We start from the raw sequence: 4,767 nt of genomic DNA, 5'->3' as shown, positions 1-4,767 counted from the left end.
TTCCTGTTTACTTAAATCTTTCACATAATCTTAATGAAATTGTGGGGTCCACCTCTAAATCTGTAATCCAAATCATGCGCAATCTAAATGAGGAAATTGAATGGTGCTCAAATCGCATATGTATTTGAAAACTATGTAAACACATTACCTTACTGTTACGTTATAAGATATTGTTATTGGAGTCTATATGATGACACGTGGAACTATCATTATTTTAATTGTTACCTTTACTTTTATCGTTATTGTGTAAGTTATCATTAGGGTCAAATGAAATGGTACGATAACGAACACTACAAGAAAAACACCTTATGACTATTTGCAGTTATCAAAGTACTTGACGTTTATAAACAAAAAAAAAAAGTCAAGAAAATAAGGTAGAGTTAAAGAAAAACCGTCAAAGAATTGATTTTAAAAAGCAGCGGGTCTGTGCATTTTTCTGGAAAATACAATACTTGAAAACGTTTTAAAATGTAAGTTCAATTAATGGATTTTGAAAAAAAAACATTTTCTAATAAACGTCAAAATTGTAGATCATAGTATCAGGAAGCGGGCAAGGCTAAAAAGTCAGCGTTGCGAGAGGCTACGATTTTGATAAAATAAAAAAACGGGCGCACATGCCACGTACGTGCAATGCTACAGTGTTGTGATGGAAAAATGTACGCCTCTTGGGAAAAACATTGCAAACGCTCTTTTAGTAACGCCGAAGTGATGCTATCAGAGCAGATTTAAAAAGAAATTCAGCAATCGGAGTAGCTAGTCTATCCTTTGCCAAAAAAACGCATTTAATCTAGAGTCACCTTTGCGCAAATAATCACTATAAACTTCTTGGTTCAACTTCCCTTGATGTACATTTTGTGGGTATTTTCCAATCAAATCTTTGAAGAGATTCTTCCACGAGGTAAGTAGAATTTGAGGCATGACACTTTCAAAGTTAGAGCCTTAATGTTGATCTTTTCCTTGTTTAAGAATTGGTTAAGTCCTTGATTTTTCTTTGTATTGGATTAGCTTTAATCTTGATTTTCTTGTTTTAGATTGAGGTTTAATCCTTGATCTTAGATTTAGAATTAGTTCTTGAATTTTTCTTGGATTTTGACGGCATGAAATTTCAAAATTAAGGGCTTCGATTTTCTTGGTTTCAAAGGCAATGAAAGTTTCAAAAGTTTAAGGGCTTGATTTTCTTGTCTTAAGGCATGAACTTTCAAGTTAGGGCCTTGAAATTGTTTTTGGTTTAAGGCAAATTGAACTTTCCAAAGTTAAGGGCTTCGGGATTATTTGGTTGGAGGCCTGAACTTTCAACAGTTAGGATTTCATAATCTCTCATGCTTTATTCTTGAACTCAATAAACTCTTGTTTCATAATTGAATCTTGGAAATGAGGATTGATACTTTTAGAGAAATCTTCCCAAAGTTTGGGATTGCCCTGACTTTGCCAAAGGTTAGAGCTTTTAATTTTTAGAGACACTTGCAAGAACTTATATACCACTTTCTTTAATTTAAATGCTTTGCCAAAGTTAGATCATTGTCAATATCGTGTCCTATTTGGTTACGGCTTTTATAAACTAAGATAAGGTTTTGCCCAAACTTGGGTTCAATTTTTTAGTTATTGGATTAACTTATATGTTTAGCACATTAAGAGCACGTGCCAACACCTCTGGGGTTCAATTTTTTAGAAGGTTCCGATTACACTTTGATGATCAATTTTTATGTAATTTGTCTTGTTCCCTATAAATATTGGTCCCTTTGAGGTTTCATCCATGCATTCTGTCTTACTTTCTTGAGGGTGGAATGTCTGTAAAAGCTAGAAATGAACAAGTTTGTATGTATTCGAAATGTGGAAAGCGAAAAAGAACAACACAAGGGTTTTACATGGAAAAACCCCTATTCAAGGAGAAGAATAACCAGAATTAGAAAAGGTTTTATTATTAATGTCAAACTCATACAAGAGACCCCAACCAGATTAAATAGAATACAGGGAAAACCTATTCTTTAGAGTAGCATAAAAGAAAAGACCAAAATAAATGCCCTTAGGGCTAATGCATCATATTTCATTCAAAACATCACCTCAAGTTGGGGGCGTAGACATCACAAGACCAACTTGCTAACACAAGCCTCAAAAAAACGTTTGCTCTTGGTAAATCCTCGGGAAGAACCATTCTGCAACCTGTCTGGACTGAATAGGAAGATAGGAAATACAAGATAACCACTCAGTGGTCCTAACTCCTTTAATAAAAGTGTCTGTCAATTTCAACTGCCTTGGTTCTTAATCACGTGAAGCTGGATCTGGTTATGGCAATACTCGAATGGCAGCCTTGTTAATGCAACAAAATAGCTTCAACTGGGAACCCGGCACTGTCCTGGTGAACGATTATAAGCCAAAAACTTTTCTAATAAACCATATTATTCATTCACACACAATCCAGCTCCTCTATAGCTCTAATACTCTGCCCCTCAGCATTACTTCTGGCAAACTACAACCTTTTTTTTAACTCCATCAGTCACAAATTTCCCATAAAAGGTGGATATCCCATTTTTTTGTCTGCTCACTGGAACCTGTCCAATTTGAAGTAAGTACATTCTTTTCGATGCTTCCTGTGTCAAATTTTCTGAAAATCAAGCCTTCCTGGAGTAAGAACTTCAAGATATCTCATGAATCGAGTCCAACGCCCATGTTCACTCATACGAACTCTGCATCGAAACTGGCTTTACTACCACACTCAATAACATAAGGCATATTGGGGCCCTAGTATGAGAACAGTAAATCATTTTCCTACCAGTGTAATCACCTTTCCCTTATTTACAAGGCACTTCCTTCCGTAATGTTTTTAGTTTTGCCCATTAATGCCATCAGGAATATCAATAGTTGTAATCTCAGTATCCTGTTCCCTTTAACAGGTCCACAGAAGTGTACTCTCGTGAGATACTGAGATCCCGCTATTCATTCTCTGCCACTTCCATCTGGGAAAAAATGCCTTAGCTACAAGAATCTTTGATCTCAAATGCAGTCAATCCTACTCCTGTTTTAGTTACAATCTCTGCCGTATCCAATCCCCCTGACAAAATGAATAATCATCGGGACATACACTACCAAACAACAATACTTCTCTGAAAGTGAATATTCAATTTGTTGTCTAATGATTATTCAATTATAGTATAATAGTCTAATATATTCAATTTGTTGTCTAATGATTATTCAATTATAGTATAATAATCTAATATATTCAATTTGTTGTCTAATGATTATTCAATTATAGTATAATAATCTAATATATTCAATTATAGTCTAATGATTATTCAATTATAGGGGTTGTGCATTTTTCCTGGAAAATACAATACTTGACGTTTTAAAAATGTCAAGTTCAATTAATGGATTCTTGACATTTTTAAAACGTCAAGAATTGTAGAATATACAGGGTAGCGTTGCAAGGCTAAAAAGTAGCGTTGCAATGCTACGATTTTGATAGAAAATAAAAAACGTGCGCGCCTCATGCACGTAGCGTTGCAATGCTACATGTTTTGATGGAAAAATTGTACGCCTCTTGGAAAACATTGCAACGCTCTTTTAGTAGCGCCGTGATGCTATCAGACAGATTTAAAAGAAATTCCAGCAATCGATTAGCAGTCTATCCTTTGCAACGCTTTTAGTCGATTTTTTGCGCAATACACTTAAAATCTTCTTGGTTTTTCACTTCCCTTTGATGTATCTTTGTTATTCCATCAATCTTGAAGAGATTCTTCATTGAGGTAAGTAGATTTGAGGCATGAACTTTCAAAGTTAGAGCTTAATGTTGATTTTCTTGTTTAGATTGGGTTTAAGTCTTGATTTTCTTTGTTTGATTAGGCTTAATCTTGATTTTCTTGTTTAGATTAGGTTTAATCTTGTTTAGATTAGATTTAGTTCTTGATTTTCTTGGTTTGAGGCATGAAGTTTCAAAGTTAGGGCTTGATTTTCTTGGTTCAAGGCATGAAGTTTCAAAGTTAGGGCTTGATTTTCTTTGTTTAAGGCATGAACTTTCAAAGTTAGGGCTTGATTTTTTTGGTTTAAGGCATGAACTTTCAAAGTTAGGGCTTGATTATTTTGGTTTGAGGCTTGAACTTTCAAAGTTAGGATTTAATCTCTCATGTGTATTCTTGAATCTCATATAAACTCTTGTTTCATATTGATCTTGAATGAGATTGAATTTTAGAGAACTTGCCAAAGTTGGGATTGCCACTTTGCCAAAGTTAGAGCTTTAATTTTAGAGAACTTGCAAGAACTTACCACTTTTCTTTAATTAAATGCTTGCCAAAGTTAGATATGTCAATGTGTCTAATTTTGTTACGGCTTTATAAACTAAGTAAGGTTTGCCAAACTTGGGTTCAATTTTTAGTTATTGGAATTAATATATGTTTAGCACATTAGAGCACGTGCACACCTTGGGTTCAATTTTTTGAGGTTCGATTACACTTTGAGATCAATTTTTTTTATGTATTTGTCTTTGTTCTCTAATTTGTCTTGAGGTTCTCTGATTTGTCTTACTTTCTTGAGGTTGGAATGTTGTAGAGCTAGAAATGACAAGTTGTATGTATTGAAAGTGAAAGGGAAAAGAAACAACACAAGGTTTACATGGAAAACCCTAATTCAGGGAGAAAAAACCACGATAGAAAAGGTTTTATTATTTTAATGTCATACATACAAGAGACCCCAAACTCAGATTAAATAGAATAAGGGAAACCCTAATTTTAGTAGGCATAAAAGAAAAGACAAATATGCCCTTAGGGCTAATGCATC

This window comes from Benincasa hispida, chromosome 11, assembly GCF_009727055.1.
Source record: "Benincasa hispida cultivar B227 chromosome 11, ASM972705v1, whole genome shotgun sequence".
In the NCBI taxonomy this organism is placed as follows: domain Eukaryota; kingdom Viridiplantae; phylum Streptophyta; class Magnoliopsida; order Cucurbitales; family Cucurbitaceae; genus Benincasa; species Benincasa hispida.
The sequence above is the reverse complement of the archived record's forward strand: the minus strand, read 5'-3'. Positions refer to the sequence as shown.